At 34.3% G+C, this 22,061-nt stretch overlaps 1 protein-coding gene across 3 annotated transcripts in view; it reads left to right on the forward strand.

The window, feature by feature from the left end:
* Nucleotides 1–22,061, forward strand: part of HBS1L (HBS1 like translational GTPase) — a 62,897-nt gene that overhangs the window by 6,915 nt on the left and 33,921 nt on the right. The gene's annotated exons all lie outside the window — the stretch shown is intronic.

Here is a 22,061-nt window from a genome sequence, read left to right on the forward strand (position 1 = left end):
TTGGTGAGCCAACATCCCCTTTTTCCCCCTAAATACCTCTCCTTTCTTGATAGTGTTTATACAGTAAATTTCTTGTTTTGATTCATATGTAAACCTTGGTAATTTGTGCTGGCGTTTCTTAGCTGTTTTTTTTTTCCTTTTTAAACTTCCGTGGTATTTGAGTAAATACCCATCATTTAATTGAACAGTGGAACAACTTGCCCAGAAAGACTGTGGAGTCTGTTTGTGGAGATATTCAAAACCCAACTGGACATGGTCCTGGGCAACTTGCTCTAGCTGACCCTGCTTCAGCAGGGAAGTTGGACCAGATGATCTCCAGAGGTCCCTTTCAACCTCACCTATTCTGTGATTCTGTAATTGTAGAGTAATGTGTATTTTTCAATAACATTTAGTAATTAAATGCCTTTCCATATTTTTTCTTGATTTTGCTGCTGCTGCCGTCTACTTAAAAAAAAAATGGATATTTCATTGTGACCATGCTTCCATCTGAAAATTACTGGCTATTGTAAGGTAAGGAGACTTATTTTGTTGTCCAGAAATATTTATTAATACAGACAATGTCTCTTGTGGAGTAAAAAATGTTACTGATAACACCAACACATCTGGGCTTGGAAACCTGAGGGCCAAAAGTGATTCAACTTATTACTCTTTTGTTACAAGTGACAAAATCCTTCCTAATGCTAAAATATCCAATATACCTTTATCTGAAAAGAAGCAGTTGAAATCCTCTTCACTTGTTCTGTCATCTTCTTTCAGTGATGATTTGGGTAAAGGAACATTATATGAACCTCTGAATAAACAGGCAGAGGATCAACTACCAGAAGGTGCTAATGCAGTAAGTTTGATTCTTGACAGTGAAAATGCTTACCATAGTATAGGAAGTAACACATCTGGAAATATTTCCTTCAAGAAGCTGGAATGCAAGGAAACACAGGACTTGAAATCCTTACTGATGCAGAATGTGATTTGCGAGTCTCTGAGTCTTGAAGACAACATGCCTTTTGTTTCTTCAGATACTTCTGATTGCAATAATAATGCAAATTTTGATAGTCCTTCTTTAGCGAGTGCTTTAGGAAAATTGGCTCTTGATAATGAAGTCAGTCATACTGTAAATAGAGAGAATGAACTTCTTGAAAATTTTTCTTCACTTGTACAAGGTAGAAAGCAGGAAAGCCCCACTTTAGAGATGGCTGCTTTGCCATTGACAAAGTCTGGAAGTACATCATTGGCTGACTTACTTCAGGAGCACCAGGAAAGCAGTTTAAGCCACTGTTATTCTTTGGCTGATCTTTATGCCCACTCAACAGCAAGTCTCGCAGAAGTTAAATTGGGGACCTCAGCAATATCACAACTAGTAAGTCAACCTCAAACTTCAAGTGTGATGCCAGAGCTAACAGGATCTTTGTCTTCTCTAGCCCTCTCCAAAGTTTCTCCGGTAAAGGAAGTTGAGAATTTGTCATTGTCAGATTTAATTGCGGAGACTATTGAAGTAGGTAAAACTCAACAGGCAAAGGACTTCTCTATGCTCAATGTAACTGAGATAAGGCCCTTTAAAAGAACAAACATTGATTTAAGTAGCATTATAAAAAAAGCAGATGTATCAACTGAACAAAATGTAGTAGGGCAATCAAATGTCTTAATCCCAGAAACTAAACTTTTAAATGTAAAGCAAGGGAAATGCTCTATTTTTGTTAAAACAAATAAAAAAACCAAAAGGGGGCTTATTCCTAAGAGGCAGGATTTGTCCCTTTCGTGGATAAAAGCGCTGCGTGCAAAACCTTCAGCTTTTGCTTTAACCTTGTGTCTCCGTTACCCTCCAAAAGGTTATAAGCGGCGTGTGATTGGTATACATAAAACTTTCCTATACAATAGGCAAGTGCAAGAAGTAAAACCCAAGGAAATTAGTCCTGTAATAGCCATAACACCGTTTGACTTCAAATCAGCATCTCCTGATGATATTGTGAAAGCTAACCAAAAAAGAGCTTTTACAAGAGAGTAGCACAAAGTATGGGAAAGAATCAGTGTTTATATCTTGGTATCTTAAAAAATTTAAGAAATAAATTTTATATGCGATCTATTTATAATCCAGAATTAAGTGTTTATTTTTTTAACTAAGCATATGACAGTTCTTACTGTAAGATTGGTAACAAATTTGTGTATGAACTTTTAAGCTGGTGCACTGGATTTTTTTATTTTTGCCTCATTTTCACTGACAATTTAACATTTTTAACTTTTACAAAATCTTGAACTTCAGTATATAGAAATTGCATATATATATATATATATAAACTTCTATAAGTACCTGTAGGTGGCTTTAAACACCTTTTTTGGTGTTCAAAATATACTTCATAGGGAAGAACACTGAATTATTATTTTAAAAAAATCACTAATTTTGCTGTGTGATGTGTATTTTAGGGAAGGGGAACTTCTGTTTGTCTTAGGGATTTATTTTTAATAAATGTTCTTAAGGTTATATTTTCTGATAAGGTATGTTATTAAACTGTCAGTCTCATAATTGGTATTTTCACTTGATATCACTTTTCTGTGCTTATTCTGGTTACAATGTTACAACTACATTTTTTTTTAAAAGCCTTGCTAACCTCTGTTTCTAATGGGTGTGGTTGTGATAGGATGTGTTTAGGTTTTGATAGGACCAAATTTGTAGGGCAGTACTTAAAGTTGAAATTGTGTGGTCTTACCCCTTCACTTTCCCATCAGGAGTCAAAATGGCATATTGAGAATTTTAGAACACCTATTTTGCAGGTGGTCCACGTAGCATATGTTTCATGAGAAGTTTCAGTAGGATTTTGTGGTTTATTCTGGAGTCTTTCAGACTTCTCTTTCAGACTCCAGAGAAGTATTGGAATAACAATTCTCCTTTCAATTTTGGCATGAATGTCTTTGGTTAATGAGGGAAAGAAAACAATTTCAGGCAAAGCAGAGGTGCTCTTTATGTCTGTCTTGTCTATTTTGAAGAAAGCACCCTTAGAAGAGAATACATTTCCATTACTATTGTTGGCATCTGTGGCTGTTATTTTGAAGCTTTAGAAGATCAGAAAAAGGCTATTGGAATTTTTATTTTTTTTGAGATGATAATTACCAGATTCTGATGCACCTGTTAGGCAAACTAGTAACTACATGTATGTTTCAACTTAAGTATTAGTACGTGTTAGTTGTTTCATAGACTTTCAGGGTCTGCGATTTCCGTGAGGTGCAATAAAGGTACAGCTACAAGTAGAGAAATACATTTGTTCATAAATTGCCATATGTTTATCCATCCTAAGGTTGGCAGCTAATATGGAACAACAGATTCAATTTTAAATCTAATTTTAGTTCAGTATGTTGCGTCAAAAAGATGACAGAAACTTAGATTTATTCCTTACTTCAGGTTGCACTATAATTTTATTTTTAAATAAAAATAAAACATGTTCCATTGCTCTCAGGTACAAATTTCATATTTTGTATATTTTGCTTGTTTGTCTGATTGGTATTTTGCTATAGTCTCATTTAGGGACTATGAATAGCATATACTTTGCATTTTTTATAATAGTTTGACCTCTGACCTCTTGAATGAACTTCGTTTCTTATCCTTACTAATAAAAGTGTTATATAATGACAGTGTTGCAGTGTTTATGTTCTGGATGACATGTTTTTAAATCAAGCTATCTGTATTCTTGCACATCAGACTGTAATATTTACACTTTACTGCGTTCTATGTTCTGGTAAGTTCAAGAGCGGAATTGATTTACTTCCCCTTTTGCTTCAGGACCTCTCTTTCCTCCATGAACCAGCATCCAAATAGTTTCTCAAGCCTTCTCTGATAGAATGTCATTTTCCAGTTTGAGGATATAGTTTGCAGAAATCTGACTGATACTGTTTGTACACTGGTTGTATAATTAATAAGTCTTCATAGTTAGTTCTGCTTTTTGAACAGTACGTAATACTTTTCACTTCAATCATCCATTTTCTGAAGTTAGTCTAAGTATGAGCTTTTCACTGCTTAAAAGTACAAGTCTATTTTTCCAATCCAGATGAGAAATCCTGTTTGGAATGTTTACAATTAATATTGTATTCTTCTAGTAGATTTTTTTTTTTTTAATTTTTTAATTATTTTAGTAAAATGCAAAGTTTGGTACAGTCCGCTTGGCTATACTGTGAGATGTTTTGACTTCTTATCTTCTTATGTTCCACATACTCTTGGGGCCCTACTTAGTGTTTCTGGAGGCAGAGATTTCTAATACAAACATTTTCTAAATTTTCATGGAATGCCTTTTTTTTTTTTAACTCCTGAATTTTTTATTATTCTTACTGAAACTTTTTCACTGTTTTCTCATTCCCCTCACTGCTCCTCTTGGCCCAAAACTTCTTAGCACTACTGACAATTTTAGAGCCAAATACTGAGCATACACCTAAATTATGTCCTGTGGATTCATTTGGAAAGTATGGATAAATACTATGTGTTCTTGGAACTGTGTTTTGCCATGACATTTATGTAGATAAAGTGTTGAACAAGTGGTTGAAGCCAGAGGGCATCAGCATAATGTGTTTTGCATGCATTTTACTGGGGGATTGGTCTTTTACTACACAACTTTGAATCTGTTAGGTGGCTAGATTTTTACATATAAATGTTTCATGATTTTGATGGGGGAAGGGATTTTTCTCCATTGTGCAATCCTGAATCCTGAAGTAAACCTTGAATTAGTACAAACCTGCAGGCTGAAGACTGCAAAAGTGCAGAAGTGCTGGATAAGCCTGAATTCTAATTAATTTTCAGCAGAGATTAGTTATTTCAATGCATGGAAAATTTCAATTTTGTTTTTACAGACAAAAGGTAATATGTTACTGTAGCTACTTTTTAAATGAAACAGGTATGTTAATAATTTCCTTGATGAGAACTAGATTTGTGTGATCAGTGGCAGTCTTGATTTTCTTAGATTGCTGAATAATGTTATGATGTATAGTGTTTTTGTATAAGAGCTGTGTATATGGTTTTTGCACTGAGGTATTTCTGCCTAGTGAATGCTGAAATTGCTGTTAACCAAATCTGTTTGTTTTTATGTTTAAAATAATCAACTTCCTGCATTTTGCAGTTAGCGTATATGGTATGGGTTAGCTGTATGTGGTTTAGAATTCACATATTATAAAAGTACCCGTGTCTGTGTCCACATATGGATGTACAAAAGAAAATAATAAACTATGGAGACATATGATTTCTAGTGTTCAGATTGTATACCTTCAAGGTATTTTGTACATTAAATTTATTTTGTACGTAATTTTTAAATAGTGGCTGCAGAATATTTTAATATAAAATTGTCTTGTGGATATTGCTATATGTACATAAATAAAATATATATTCTTAAAGAACTGATTTAATTATTTTTTGTTAACTTTAAAACAGAGTTGTGACTGAATGGACTATAAAGATTGCTTATGTTGTGCAAGCAGGCTCCAGTTCTTGGCTAGATTTGCACAGGCGTACTTCTTTCTGGAAGATTTGTTTGGAGAAATTAAGGCAAAACTGACATCTGCCACTGTCCTCCTGTACTATATTGGAGCTTCAGTTTGCTTTTGGCTAAAAGTGTTTTCAGATCCTTCAGTAGAGTTTGTAAGATTTATCAGAGCCTTAAAAAGGACAGCATATCAGTGAAATAAGAAAAAAGTAACTAATACTAATTTGGAAAATCAGAGCAAACTGAAAGTCAAATGAAGTATGTGAAGAGTAGGAAGATAACTATCCCCCAATGGGATTTCAGAAATGATTGATGCTTTGTATCTTTTAGGTTGTAACTTAACTTAGTTTTATTTTGCTATTTTTTTAACTTAACAAAAACCATTTTTTGAGAAAAGTAGAGAATATTATGAGGAATGTGCTTCAGATTTAGAAGCGTATCATACTAAAAGTTGACATACCTGGTTATTAATTTTTTATTCAAAAATAGTTATATGAATGATTTCTTATTGAACTGTTGAGACAGTTTTCAGGATCTTAAGCTTCAGAAATAGCAGGCTACTTGAATTTCTGCAACAGTTGCACAGTAACATTTCTAAATCTTATTGCTAAGATGCTAAGTGGCAATTTTGTGTTCTGACCTATTTTCTCTAATCATATAGTTGAAATATATTTTTCAATAATCAGCAATTTCTGAATTTCAACATTTGTGCAGAAATCAATAGAGCAATAGAATATATGATTCTATTGGTAGCTATATATAGCTATATATATATAAAAAAAATAAATAGCTATAGAAAATATTTGTGTAGCACTATGATATGAATTGTCTTTATGGAATATATTCAATTTATTACAGTCTTTGGTATAGAATCATAGAATGGTGAGGTTGGAAGGGACCTCTGGAGATCATCTAGTCCAACCCTCAACATAGCCCCATATGGGAATTAAACCCACAGTGGCATTAGCAGCACCATGCTGTATAAGGGCACTCATTCAGGATTATACTAACATAAACAATCATTTTTCAGATACAGGATACCATCCTTATTCACGGATCTCTCACATTTACAGCTTGCAGTTTTACAAAGTTCTTGTTGAAACAGTTTTTGTATAAAATGTTGATTATGTTTTGTGGCTGGGAGAATACAACGAAGCCAGAATTTTATTGTATTGTAACTTAGGCAGTAAGAATAAATTTCCTTAAGTGTTGAAAGGTTGCTGCTTTTTTGTTTCTTTGGAAATTGAGTTTTTATTGATTACATATGCCTTTTTTAGTTTGCATCATATATACGCAACTGAGAAACTCTTAGTAGATTTAATCTTATTAGATTAAAATTAATTTCACTATGTCCGAACTTCTGTTTAGATGATGAGGCAATATTTATTAGTCCAAGATATCTGTAGTATTCTGTGCGCTAGTGGTTTTGACCCTATAGGCATTTCTGTGGAAGGAAGAGGAACTTAGCAGGGAAGAAAAGAGGCAAAAACAAAACATTGATGAGTGTTTTTGCAGCAAGCTCTATTGTTCTCCCTAAATGCAACATTAATGGCACAATTCAATGGGAATGGACGTTTAAGTTAGTATTTCTGTATTTATATAGCCAATTGTTCTTGTGTCCCGACTACCGTTTGTTGAAGTAGATATTTTAACAGAAATCAAAATCTATTTGCAGTTTGCGATTTTTGATGATTGTTGAGAAGAACGATTTTTGTGCCATAGTTGCTAAGTTTCTGGTAGCTGTGTGAGCATGAAAGTGGTCTTCATCTGATTTGTAGAAATGTTATATACATGCTTGACAAGTTAAAAACAGTAGTCTATGACTTTTGAGATACATAAATGATTTCCTAGTCAAAAAAAAGTTGAAGTTGATTTGGATACTTAGTCATGGTAGAATTACTTAGGAAATAACTGATTGCTCTTCTCTAGAACTTTCTGGCAATAAAATGACCAGAACTAGAATGACTATAACTTGTAAAATAATTGGAGATTGCAAAGGTTACGATTACACATTTTGAGAGAGAATTCATGAATAATTTGTTAAAAATTTCAGACTTACAAAGACATGGTGAAAATGGCCCTACTTTTTTGCTCTTTTTGAAATGAGACTATGGGTAATATAGATGATGAAAAAGAACAGTTTTACTAGTGAAGTATTTATTCATCATCATGCCAATGTATGGAACTAATTAGTTGGTGAAGGTAGATATTAGTATTTAAAATGGCTAGTTTGAGTCTCCATACAATCAAAGAACAAAATTTTGAAACTTAACTAGTAGTTTTTGTTTTACATTTGTTATGTTTCTTCACAGCATTGCTCGGCTGTCCTTCACCTTTTTCTCGGCTACAGGTGTTAATGATGTTCAGAGGTTGCAGTTTGGAATGCACTGTTGTAGTATGTTTGCTTTCACTATAATTGGATATGCAAGACAAATAGATTTTTTGATGGAGTTTAGCTGATTTTTATGGCGTCTCTGAGAAATCTTTTTAAAAATTTACACTTCTGGAAAATACCTATTTTAAAATGGTATCCTCTTAGTCAAAAGGATCTGCATTCTGCATGTATTCATTTCATTTCTACTTGCTTTTTCTAGCTAGATTGCATTTTAATTTCTTTTTGCTCTTGTTAGTATTTTAGAGCAAATACAGATACTAGTGAATGAACTAGATTCTATTCCATTTTCAGGCCCATTTAATGGAATTGTTAACCACTTTGTGACACCCAGATTTTCGGTTTTAGTGATGCATAAGCAAGAAGGAAGTCAGATCTCTGTAAATGTGCAGTCCTTGCAGGAAGAAAAAAAGAAGTGAACCGAGCATATTCAGTTTGATAGCTGTTGGGTTAACAAGGAATTTTTTTCTTTTCTGTTTTAAAGTCATTTTTCATAGTTGAACAAACCTTGTGGGGGCAATGGCTAATTTATGTTATGGTTGTTTCTCAGAGCTATCACCAGGAACAGGCCCTTTATAAGACTATATGTATAAATACTTAATAAGAAATAAGCTTCACGGTAGAGAGTCAAAATCACAGAATCACAGAATGGGTATGGTTGGAAGGGACCTCTGGAGATTACCTAATCCAACCCCCCTGCTCAAGCAGAGTCATCTAGAGCAGGTTTGCATCCAGGCGGGATCTAAATATCTCCAGAGAAGGAGACTCCGCAACCTCTCTGGGCAGCCTGTGCCAGTGCTCCGTCACTCTCACAGTAAAGAAATTTCTCCTCATATTCCTGTGGTTCAGTTTGTGCCTGTTGCCTCTAGTCCTGTCGCATGGGACTACTGAAAAGAGTATAGCCCAAATGAGGGTTATTTGAAAGAAAGGTACAGAAGTTGAAAAGTTAGTAATAGAGTACGGATCTCAAGCTCAAGTCCATTTTCTGAATGTTGGACTATGCTGCTTTGTTTGCAGGTCTTAATAGAGAAGTAGATTTTTTTGTTGTTGGTATTTGTTGTTCACTTATGCATTATTAGTAAAAATCATGTATTCAGGTTTTTCAGATAGTTGCAAAGAAAGTCTGAGAGATTTTGCAGAATAACACCTATGCACAAAATAAACAGATGCTTGGAGTGCGTTTTGTTCATGCTGTTTATCTTTCAATTTTATAGAATTCTGTTTTTGGCTGTCCTGCAGAAATACCTCCTTTCACTTTGTTTTACATGTAAAACAAACAAAAATCCCACAAACATTTCCACAATATGTTAGCCTAGATTTGAGTTCATGTAATTAGCTTTTTTTTTTCACTCAGTTGAATGCAGCTTGGTTTGTCTTTGTGGTGATGAGGGTTTCTCATGGACTGTGGACAAATACTTGTTGATCTTTTGGCTTTTTATACTGCAAAAAGATCCTGTGATAGCCAATGCTTTCTAGTGCACAGTATCAAAATGCAAGTGATTATGCTTGATAACAGATAGCTTTTTGGCTGTTCGGCTTTGTTGTTACGGAGGGCTGAAGTGGAGAGTCTGACTGAAAAAAACCCACACGAGCTAACATTTTTTGAATATTATTCTTAGGGTTCCAAGGAAATCCTGGAGGAATAAGTATTGTGATATTCGATAGTAATGTACAATATATGTTCATTAGCGTAGAAATCCACCTGTTTTAATTCTAGTTATTGTAGAGGGCTGTAATGCTTTGCTTTTTGAAGTCTGAAAATCAGTTATTTATACTCAGATGGTTCAGAAGAGTTTGTTTCTCCACCTTTTATTGGGTATGCTAATTATTCAGTAACATGACAGTTCTAAAATGCCTGCTGTAGTGCTGAAAGCCCGTTGTGCTTAATGCTTTTCAGATATGGCATGAATTCAGTCTTTGCTAAAGAGAATGTTTTTTATTGAATGGAAATGTTTGAAATCTGACAAGACCAACAATTTAGTTATATCTTAAATCATGGAAAATGAGAACTTAAGTCTTCTGTGTTTTATGTAAGAAAAATATGTACATAGACTTTAAGGGAAGTTACTGAATCTTGACACTAAGGTACCATGTGGGTTTTAGAAAGGAAGTGGCTTATTTCAGGGAAAAATGTGTCATCAGCAAATGAAAAGCTTTTTAAAATCCTTTGAAATATCTTTTTGAGATTCTCCTCATATATATTGTACACCTACACTGGAAAAAGTGACACTCCAGGCTTTTTCTGAGTTTTCTTTTATGATCCTTTAACACTAGTGTAGTTTACTTTTTCAAACGAAGGTAAAGCAATACAAAATAGGTCAATCATTTTCATAGTTAACTATATCACATATGTTGAATGTTTGTCTTGGAGGCAAAGAGAACTTAGATAAAACAAAAAATGATTGTATCCTCTTTAGAACTTCCTCAAGGGATTCAACAAGAACTGGAGATACTGGGAAAATGTGCACTCTGCTTTTTCTTGCTTGCAGTGGCCTTCTATCTCAGTCCCTTCAAGTCATGATAAAGATTGACCATCATTTAGTTTCCTCTGTGTTTTTAGAAGATAAAGTGAAGAATTTCCTAATTTCTGGTATGTGATTGCAGGAGTGCCAGGAAGTAATTTTTGGAGTCATATTTCTTTTAAATCCTGTTAAATTGAAGGTATCCAAGATAATATACTACTCTTCCAGTTTTCGTTAAGGTATGCCTTTGTGTGAATCATTCTTTGCTGACATATGAGAATTGTCTATAGGACTGGAAAATATTTTAACCACATCAAGATTCACTGTCAGTATTGAAGAGAGCAGCTTTCTTCCCTTAGGATGGTCACTGCAAAGTTGATATAAACAATAGGCACTGTAAGAAAAGGAAGCATTTACTGCTTTCATCCTTGCATTCTTTTCTCTGGATAAACCTGGTGTCTAAAGTTGTTTAATTTGAGAATTACAGTCCAGTGTTGAATGCCCATTATCAATATTTCAAAACGTCTAGGTTCTAAATATATAGTATTCATAGTGTTTGACTTTTTATGCTTGGATAAAAATGGTGCTCAGAGCACCAATTAATCTAACACTGGTTCAGTATCAGCATTTTGAATAATTACTGGAGTATTATGCAAGATGCTAGGAGGAATTCGTATTATAATGGCTAGAGGACATAAAAAGATTTCTGAGGAAGTGAGGAAGGAAGTTTTTACATCATAGAATTTCAAAGCTCTGAACAGGTGATTGCAGAACTGTTATTTCTTTTTTAAAAAGGGGGGAGGGAATACTCCTGTAAATAAGACTGTAGCAAGATTTCTCATAATAAGCTTATTTTATTGTTTCATTTTATAGTATTTTTCTCAGGCCATCTATGTACCAGATTTTTATATATTAGCAAAAGAAGTTGGTGTTTTTCTGAATTATTAAATTGATCATTGAGTTCTTGAACTTAAATAATGAATGTTTTCTTATCTTCCTCAATCACAGCCAAAACCCTGCCCAGTAGGGTGGGGGCTTTCTTTTCCCAGAGGAAGCACATCTTCACTTAGACTTGTTTTAAGGATTTTTTTCCCCCTTCACTTAAAAGCAACTTAACGCAAAAAATGCTTATTTTATCTGTCCATTTTCTAAAATGAGATATGTTTTCTGGAGAGTGGACCAACTATTTGCAAGCTTGTACTGTTTATCATTATTAAGGAAAAATGATTGCTCCTCTGGAGTTGTTGGGTGTCAATTTAAAAGTTAAAACTTCTACCTACAGTTTGCACCTGGCTGCTCAAAAGCTGTCAGATGCAGATGTTTTAATTAAAGCAAGCATGTTGGCAGAGAAAGTAGAATTTCAGTTGTACAAAAATATATTTCAGCTTTAGTAACTAGTAAGACGTTGAGACATTAGATGCAGATGCCTATCAAATCCAAAATTGTGTGAGCAAAAGAAAGTTTAAAATATGTCAACTACCCATGGCAAAGGAGCTTGAATACTGACAGAACATATAGCTTAGAAAATGCATGTAAACATTCAGAAATTAAGTTGAAAGCTGAAATCCAGCAGGATAGAACAACACAAGCTTAAAACATGTAATTACTTTATGATATTAATTTATTCTAGGCATCTCTCGGTACATATACTATTGTTCGTACTCTGTAAAATTTGCATTAACAAAACCTGGTCTGTGTACTCTCTTCTGGACATTTTTACTATATGGCAAGTTTTGTATTTTATATGGTCAAACATTGTTATCAAATGTATTGGTTGTGTAGTCTAGTTTATTTTATCATATACAGTGTAACAACAGAAATGCTGCCTACTCATTACTTGAGTCCTCTGTTAGCACCCTGGCGGTTTTGCTCTTGGGTGACAAGATACCTATTCTTTATCATCTCTGTTTTCTTGTGTTGTTCCTTCGTAAGACTAGCATTTCAGTCTAGAGTGGATAGCTTTATTTTTTTAGATTAGTCACTTGTTCTGTTATGCCATTTGAAATATATATCTTTATGGCCAGTAAACATAAATTCTGAATTTACTGTCAGAATCCTTGGTAGGTGTTAATGGTTAAAATAGCAAAAGTTTTGGAAAACCTGGGTTTACCAGTAACTTTAGTATGGAACGTATCTGTGTCTGCTGAACCTGTGATGTTCAGTTAGCAGAGGCAGGGAATAACTAGTTGTTACCTCAATTCCATATCTTTACTGTATTTAGAAGGTCAGAGTGAATGGAAATTTTATATCTAACGGATTTCAAAATATGAATTGAACTTGTTTTGGTTACTCCACTCAGCTCCTGCTGCAGTGTTTGCTACTACTTTTTGTGGTTTTATAATCACATTTTCCTATTTTTCTAATGTTTTCCTCTTCCCTGTTGTTGGCCCACATAAGCAGGAAAATGACTAACCTTGCTTGTCAGCTGGGTGAAATTATAAACCGAGTATACACAAAGTACTACTGAATGCTTAAGTTGAAAAAAGGAGGAAAATTACCACTTAAAAATGTAATTGCTAACACAGTGAAGAAAACTAAAAGATTTTCTTAAAACATTTCTCAGGCAAAAATGTTATTTGAATTATATGCTTTTAATGCCATTTTTGTGATAGCATATTTGTGTTAACTGTAATATGATAACATAATTGTGTTAATCCTGTAAGGTTGGGGATGCTCTCTGTATGCAGCCAGTTGCTTCTTTGCAAAGTATCTTATTCTTCAGTGGGGAAGAAAACATTAAAAATGAACTTGAGTCTGTGTAGAGTGAGGTGTACTTCTTGAGACTGACAAATGAACCTTTTCTTCCTGACTTTTATGTGATACAACTCCGCAAAGTTTACTTAAAACTATTTTATATTTTACTATATCAATTTTTTCTGGTCTGAATGTAAATTTCTTTCTGTCCTTTTATAAATTACTTTACTTTTCCAGATAATTTTAACATTGAAAAATAAAGCTTCTAATGCTATGTTTCACCTCTATGCACAGGATATTATTTTCCAGATTTGGGACTTCCTTACTCATTCAGAATATGGTGATGTCAAATTGTTTTTTTGTAGAATTATTTAGGAAAGTTCATCTTTGGTAACACTGTAATTAAGGTATTTTTGACTTGGGCCAAATTACTTCTCTGAGAATTTCGCTATTTATTCCATAGTTTCCTATAAGTAATGTGGATAAATAATGTAAATGTGCATAATGCAGAACAAGCTTCAATTCAAAGGGTAGATTTAAGAAAGGTATTCATTTACATAGAATTATGATGAAGAATAGGGCAATTATTACAACTGCTTTCTAACTTTTTAATGCAAGACTGACATTTTATGTGTGCCTTATGCTCCTCAAATAGCTGGTGCTATATATATATATGTATATGATAATATATATGAAATAGCTACTTATGTCTCTTGACTTGCCTACTTGCAGCAGATTCCCTGATAAGTACAACTAAAGCTTAATTCTAGAGCTTCGTATCTATTAGTGAAAGCCGTTACAGTCAGCTTGATTGTCTGGTTAATGTTAGATTCACCAAATCCCTAACAATATCATTGTTACTGGTAGCTTCCATAATGTGTTTCTTATGTAATGATATCTTTGTTCTGCATAATCTGTTGTAGCTGCTTGTAAAAGCAATGGTGGTCTGTGAAAACTACCCCTTAGCTTGTTTGAATAATTTGTCACCACAGTTAGTAATAGATGTGTGAACTTTGTGTGCCTTTTTTTTTTACTGCTAATGCATTGTTTTTAATGCTGCAGAAGTTCAGGAATGTAGATAATTTCAGTATGCTTAATCAGCCTGTGCATTGATGCAGCTTGGGTTTATGTTTTGCAAGTTAGATTCAAAGATCTTTAGCAGTTTCACACCCAGATTTCAAAGATCCTTTGCCTGTAAATGTGTTGCCACTGATGTGTTTAAATAACAAAGAATGCTAAAGCTTTTCTTTCCCTATATTCTCTGTATTTCTTAGTAGCCATTACATCCTTTGCATTTTGGCCTTCAGATATACTCTCTATATAACAGGGCAAGATAGCAGAGTGACAAGGGGAAGGATGCCTTAAATTCTAAAACTAGAATTAAAAGAAATAGCTAAAGTAAATGTTGAAGGCTATTGAGTTGACAAAAAAGAGAAATGAAAAATTAACAAAAAATAATTAGAGGAAGATAACTTGGCAGTAAAGTATGCTTCTGTTTCAAACTGCTTTGTCCAACAGCTTGCCTGTCAAGGCATGCTTTGAGAGTGTGGTTGTCCTTGTTATGTGGACCTTCTTGTGTGCCTCCATTTGTGGACCTTGTTATGTAGGTCTCTGTTAGTGGCGAGATGTATTTAATGATGTTTAATAATATCTTTAGAACTTTATTTGAAGGTGATTGCTGTTCAGTAAACCAAGTGCATCTACTGAATTTGCTTTGGTGTAGTATTGAGGACAAAACTGGATTGTACTGTTTCCTGAATAGTATGAATTGCTGGAGTTTAAGGAGATATGTACAGGAAAAGTCCTTTACAGCACAGGAATATCTGTGAAGTTTCCCAGCAGAGAGCTGCTGGTGTGATGTAGCTAGCTAGATCAGAAGAGCAGTGCTTTGAAGTTTAAGCTGCAGTAGTAAGATAGAATAAAAATGCAGATTTTCTACCGTGGTGACAACGACCATATTAAGGGTTCTTCCTCTGGGGAGCTGAAATGCAAGGAATAACCCATCTTCAGATCCCCAGCTGATAGAGGTGGCCTGGTAAAAGCTGGTAGATGCGAGCATGACCAGAATTTATGACCAGATTTTTTTTTTTTTTTTTCATTGAGGAAAAGTGTAAGACTTTGAATAATGTTGGGCGGATGTTCTGATTTGAGAAGTGGTTCCTAATATAAAAATGAGGAATAACAGCACGATGTAGAATATAAATTGTAGTATTGGAAGCGGTAGGTTATGGGCATACTGCAGAAGTTTCTTTTTTGATGGTATATCATCACCTTTGGATAATGAACGTGTCAAAACCAGAATTCAACTAATCTTAAGCATTTTGTCCTGCTGTTATTGTTTGTTTAATGTTGAAGATCTTTGTAGAATAAACTGTCTCATCTACATAGAAATCATTTATAAATTTCTTTTTTTTTTCCTATATGCAACTCAACTCAAAAATTAAAAAGAAAGTGTTAAAACTTTGTTGTGTGGCTTTGCTGAAATTGCTATTAAAGAATTGTGACCCATTAATTTTTTAAAAGATATTTTGTAGTTGAGGACTAATGTAAAATTAGTGTAACGGTATAAAAAACCTTCCCTTAATGTAAAACTGTGAAATAGTTAGGAAGGAATAGAGCAGGTACTTGATCAATACCATTCTGTAATTTTGGTAGTGCAGAACAGCACTTCATTAATTGTTTTGCTTAGCTGGATAAGTGTGTGTTTTGCTTCATTATTTTAAATTTAATCCTAGTAAACCAAACACTAAAAAGTGTAGATTCACTCAGCAAATTTTATTTGATTGGATTTTGCGTGAAATGTTCTAACTTTACTTCGTTTACATGTGCAAATGAGAACAATGCATGTTTAATTCTTTTCATTTCCCACATATCCTTTCTTCTACTCCTTTTGATACATTAAGAATGATAAAAATCTGAACCTGTTTCAACCTTTTTCACTTTTTAATAATTGTATTCAAAATACGTTTTACATGAGTTATTAAGAACTGTTTCAGATTCAAAACTTTTTGAAATCAGCTCTGTTATTTATTTAACTTCTTTCAGGGTTGTGCATTTCCCATTAGTTTTAAAGATTTGGATATTTGAGAGAGCTGCTGAAAGAGTAAAAGAGGCAGGAATTTCAAGTTATGGTGCCACCTGTGAGCTGTGTTGTTTTGCAAAACGATTTAAAATATATCTAAAATACTTTTACTATTTTTGTAGTACAATTCTTTCCATTTAAGGGGCTTGTCAGGTGGTAGATCTGGCAGTTCTTCTATAGTGCAAGCTGGTCAGCTGTAAGAAATACTTTTTACATTCCACCAGCTGTATTGTTAGTTCTTGGGAGCAGATATCTTTTTTTCTTTAAAAATTCTGTTTACAGTAGATTAACTGCTTAAGTAAAAGGGATCTATATGCCCAACTATGAATACTTGCTCTGAAAAAAATTCCCATTGTTTTAGGGGCACATACAGGAATGCTCTGTTCTGTTAGACTGCCTTAAATAGGAGGGCCCTGATGTCTGTGCTACCACACTTGTTCATTTTCCACTGCTCATTATGGTTTCTTTGGAAGCTTTTTTCCATACAGATTATAAGGTATTGTTTATGTACTGAATATAGTAAGCTAGAGCCCTTGCACATAACACTCATTTTTGTAAAGAAGGCAATCTTTTAGAATATCAGTTTTGCCTTTTACTGATTTTTGTCTTCATTTGTCCCTATCCCCCAGGGTCATTATTTCCACTCTGGTAAATACTGTCAGTTTTTTCCCTGGCAGTTTCCTCAATTTATTAAAATCACTCATGGCCAAGAAACACATGAACTAAACATGTATCTTTTCTAACTATATTTCACAGTGGCTTGGAAAATCTCTGTGTCTAATTTTTTTGGTTACAATGACATCTTTATTTATAAAGCATAGTATCTTTCATCTTATTACAGTTCTTTGTCAATAATTACTTTTTATTTGTATTTCTCTATCTGACTGTAGCCCTCAATAGAGGGTTGATATAGTCTTTGATACTGTTTTTTTGTAAAAATACTTTTGGTTCATGGAGAAACAGTTCTGTATCTTTATCAGGTTCTATCTGTAAAGATAATCAGATTACAGTTTTCAGATTCTATCTGATATCTGATTCTATCAGTCTTTGCCGTGCCATAGTGCCTTTTTCTACTGCGACAATTTGCTGAGTTAATTGAAGCAGAGCAATTGCCTGACAGTAATTTTTGAGTTCTTAATGTCTCTAGTATGATTGTAGACTGAGGAATTTAATTAGCATTTAAAAATTGTATCAAAAATGCAAGATCAGTCTGCTTTAAGTTACTAATATGAACAACTACTAATACAAACATTCCACACAGAGATGGTTAGCTTGCTGAAGCACAAAAAAACGTGTCAAGTGTGTGTCAAGAGTCTTTATCAGATATGGTAAGGACTTTGTGCCTTATTTTACTAGATTCCAGAGAAATGCCTTAACTACTGGCTTGGAAAGATGTCTCACTATCTGTCAAAGGTGGGAGGGACAATGAGGATAATCAAGAAGACAGTTTTGTGATGATACGAAGTAAAACCTTGAAGTATGAACTTATATTCCATATAGCATGTTCCCTTCTCATCAGCACCATTTGTGCTGGTAAAACCAGTACCACCATTCCTACCATCTTTGGCTTCATAACTCGTGAAATTCTAATGCATCCTGTCATTTCCTTTCATCTTTGTTATAGGTAAAGCTTTCACAATTGGAGTCTGTTGCTGGCTCTTTGTAAAATGTGTAAGTAAAGTACGTCTACCTTTGTCTTTTTAAAGAAAAAAACTAAAAGGGGGCAATGCTGAGAATTTGCTATTAAATTAGCATAACCTTGCAAGCAGAAAATGCAAGACCAATGCCAGTTTGTGAGCCTATCTCCCTTGTACTCATGTATAATTCCTGTTTTTATGATTAAATACATTTTTTAAAATTTATGAAGATGTATATACGTGCATGCACTTCATATATATCTGTATGTTGTTTTCAGTTATTACTATACTGCTTGACCTTAACCTTTTTTAACTATACTCCTATCTGTTCATGAAGATTACTAGTTCTTTGGAGTAATACCTTATCTAATACCCGACACAATAATACCTTATCTAAGACCCAATGCTACTACTCTTAGTAGTTAAGGAATTCTTAATGTATGATTAGGTTATTCTTTTGGTCCTTTGAAGTCACAAATCTTCCACTCTGAAATGCCTTGATATAACCTGCGCTGTGATCTTGCAATCTACTGCCATTCTTTAAATCATGGAAAACATGGAGGGGCATCAAGTGGGTGTATTTTTCTTATAGAAGGCTAACTTTGCAGAAAAACAGAAGAGTGAATGTATGGAGAAGTAAAAACTGTCAGATTTGGCTGTCTTTAAGAAAACATTGATGAACATCTCTCACAGGTGTCAACTCTCTGATCCAGTCAGGGTCTAATGTGGCTGGAATGCCACAAGCAGAGTGGTGGGGGAGTTGAGAATTCAAAGAACCTAAATTAAATTAAATAAGGCTTAAATTAATCTTACAGTAGGGTTCCCACTGCACTAGAAGCAGACAAAATACATTTTTCCTGAATATATAAAAGCTGAAATTACTAGCTATTTACTTAGTTTTAATATATGTTTGTGTAAGACTAGTAAACACATTTCTGCAGCTGTGAAAGGCCACCTCATTTGTATTTCTGAAGAAAACTTTATTGAATAGATTTGGAAGTGTTGAACAGATCTAAGATGATTTTACTTTTCTTTAGTAACAGTCAGAATGCTTTTCTTGTTCGCTGTTATTTTTACTTTAAATTTACTGTGATTTAAATTCTTCTTACTGGAGGATTTTGGTGTGTAAGTATAATTTTTGGATTAGGAAGGCTAAAAATGCCTTGCACTCCTGTAATACAGTCAACATATATGTTTGTATATATGCTTGGAATATGCTTACATAGTTAAGGTCAGTATGTATATTAAACTCATATTTCTGTTTCTAAATTACCTGGATGGTGTGTAGGCAAATAGCACCATCCTCTGGCATTATAATACTAGGTAAAGTTTAAACCTGAAATTGCTGTCTGTTATTTTTGGAAATGAATATAATTGTAATAGAATGTACATATTGTACTTTCAGTTTTACATACTCATTTTGGGCCAAAGTCTTAACAGAAATTCTGTTAATTTGCATGGACTACATGCATTCTGGTCAATTAAGTGACTAGCTAATGGATATATCTTTTTTAGGGCTATCCTGCACACAGTGCTGACTCTGCTCTTTACATGACCATTTATGGTAGGAAGTTGCACTTCAGAAGTATCAGACAGAGCTTTTTCTAAATCTCAGTGAAAGACAATTCACAGTCATTTAAGAAAAATTCGTTGAATTAGGAAACACCACCAACGACTCATGGTTGTATGTCTGTGGGAGAGTAAGGGCACTGTTACAGAACGACTGCAAGTGTCTAATACATAAGTTATTTTTACAACAAATCGTAACTTCAGTAACGGATAGAGAAGGGACATTGGCATTGCTAGAGAGTAGTGCAGAGTAGTACACCTCCCACAAATAAGGTTTCAATAGTTACAAAATGAGTTGTACAGAATTACGATTCTGTGAAAGATTGGATTTTAGTCCATTAAGTATAAACTGCGGGCATGAGAAATACCACACGAACATTCTTGTCACAGAGTTGACAGATAAGAAAGTCACTGTTTTGATTGTTGTGTATTCCTATTGGACCTTTAAATTTTTACGTATCGGAAATATCAAAGGAGGACAGCTGATATTTGTGTAATCTCTAGAAGAAAACAAACACCCCACAGTCCATCTTTCTGTGCTGTAGACCTCTGTTTTTTCACACTAGGTGTTGCTTTGATGAAACTGGAAATTGTGAAATGAGAGTTTTACTCCAGTAACAGTGCCTTTCTTTCCTCTAATATATTACCTGTAAATGTAAACCAGACTAATTATCCATGTTTGTGGATAGACCATACAAGTGGTCTATATACAGATATAACACATGGGTTCCTTGCTGACAAATGTGTATATATATAATGTCTATATGACTTAAAGGTGGTTACTGATTGGTGCGTTATATTAAGTATCCGAAACTTGAGACATAACGAAGTGCAGTTTGCTCCAAAATGGAATGCTTGCAACTGTAACAGAGGTCAGTAAGAAATACGATATTAAAAAAAGTATTATGAGACATCATGTAGGACACTAGATATCCAAAATTAGTATTATTTTTTGTCACAATGCCTTTACTTCCTGTGAGAAGATAAACTGATGAAAATGTTGATTGTGAAGCCTGCAGATACTGTAGTGATCAGTAGAAAAGAAAAATCCATGAAAATCAATGAACTATTTGGTGTTCTAGAGGAAGGATTGGCTACTGTTTAATGATAGAAAAATGAGATTGGAGTATTAAATGAGAAAAAAGGAAATACTGGTAGCTTATTAGGTGAATACCACTCAATGGAACGAGTACGATAAAAGGTCATTGAGAAAAATAGGTTTCATAGCCAACCTTAATAATGTAATATTTGAGTATTTGAATACTTATAATTTGATTAATTAAAAAAAAGCCCTGATGGCACAAACAGTTCCATTGAAAAGTCTTTGTTTAAGCTAACAATAGCAGAAGAATGTTGCTGTAGCTCATTGCTGTTTTCTGTATCATCTGGCTTTGGTTGGGGGGGAAATATTAGTGGCAAGAGGAATGGTAAGACTCTGAAAATGTTTGGCTAAGTTTTGACAGGAAAGAAAATGTGCTGTTGCCTCATTATAAATCGTTCTGTCCCTTCCACTCCCACTTGAGCTTATGTCAGTATCTTTGTCTTTCTAATCTCCTCCTTATCAACAAGGTTAGTCCCCCAATTTATTATGTTTTCAGTTTTTCATTTGGTTCCTATTTTTGCCCTAAACACAGCATTCTGTCATGTTACTCCAAAATTCTTGTTACAGTTCCATTTTCCCCCCCTCTATCGCTCCAAACTCCTTGCTTAGCCATTCCCAATTTCCTCTATTTTCCAGTTATTGGCCATGATTTTTTTGTTGCCTGTTCGCTTTCTTCCACTTACTTTGCATTCATCTTCAGCTCTGATCTTCTTCTGCTTCCTTCATTCATGTTTAGCTTCTGCAGTGATTTGTCATTTTAGTATGTATCCTCTTGCTTGCTTTCTCCTTCCACACATTTTCCCCAGATTTCATGTGTTAGTCTGTGACTGATATGATCGAGTTTTTTTTTCCTTGCTACATCTCTTGTCATGTCTTCTCTGCTTTATTGATTCCTGCAGTCCTTGTCTGTCCTTGTTTGTCTTATTGCTGGCCAAGGTTTACTTTAATGTTCAATTCTTCTTACTAGCTTCTAGTATCTTTCTCTTCTCATTTCACCATCTTACATAGTTGTGTTTTAATCAAGCATCCGGTTTGTGCCCCTGCATAGCACCCATTCTTGCCCCCCAGTCTTGTTCACTTTTTGTTTACCCCAGGCCGATTCTCACCTTAAATTTTCTGATGCAGTAAGAAATTACCGGACACCACAGGAGAGGTAGGATGTGCTCTCGGTTTAGGTAACAAGACTTAGTCCAGCTTGGCCAAGAAGAGCTGCACTTGCAAAACCCAAGTCTCAAATCTGTGCAGTAGCTACATGCTTAGTATCAATGAAGTATTTGGGAATTTAGCTGTTAAATTTTAGGAAGTTGTATGAGAATGTGCAAGCTGTTTTCTAGGGCCAAAGTTGAGTGAATTTTTAGAAGATGGAAAGGTCACTAGAAGGATTTAACTTATGCAAATTATATTTTTTTCCAAATGCCATTTTTGGAAATGAACCATTCTGTCTGATGGCAGTTTCCCTATTCTCCTTTCTGAAAAAATAGAAAATTCAACCTCAGATAGGCATCTCACTTGGACAAATGAATGTTTGAACTAAAGAGTTCAATTTGCCAAATGTTTAAAGTGTTGAAAGCAAAGCCTTAACAATGAAAAGTGCTGACTAACAGGCTAGGCTGCTGGCTCTTCTGACTGTGCCTACTGCCTGTGCAGTTTTTGCAGCTGGAAGTAGTGAAGTA

This window comes from Rhea pennata, chromosome 3, assembly GCF_028389875.1.
Source record: "Rhea pennata isolate bPtePen1 chromosome 3, bPtePen1.pri, whole genome shotgun sequence".
Taxonomy (NCBI): domain Eukaryota; kingdom Metazoa; phylum Chordata; class Aves; order Rheiformes; family Rheidae; genus Rhea; species Rhea pennata.